Raw genomic sequence first — 332 nt, 5'->3', positions numbered from 1 at the left:
GCCTAAAATCTTTATCCTTGAGTAATAAAGTTTTTGAATCTTGAATCTTGAATCTTGAATCTCTCTCTAACAAACAAACAAGCAAACAAACAAGATGGCACTTAGAGAACTTGCTTGCTGTTCAATGCCTGACTAAGCAACCAAACTATGCTTACGCTACTGGCTCAGGGAGTGCAAGCAGAAAAGATTTCCAAAGAAGGCCCACAACATGTGAAACAAGAGAGGCAAGGCCTTCAAGACTCACTTGTGATACACTTTTTTTTTTTTTAAATCCAAGCTTTTTATGTATTGAGTATAATTTCAAAATGTATTGTTTAAGATGAGAAAGATCA

This window comes from Babylonia areolata, chromosome 1 (genome assembly GCF_041734735.1).
Source record: "Babylonia areolata isolate BAREFJ2019XMU chromosome 1, ASM4173473v1, whole genome shotgun sequence".
Classification (NCBI taxonomy): domain Eukaryota; kingdom Metazoa; phylum Mollusca; class Gastropoda; order Neogastropoda; family Buccinidae; genus Babylonia; species Babylonia areolata.
The sequence above is the reverse complement of the archived record's forward strand: the minus strand, read 5'-3'. Positions refer to the sequence as shown.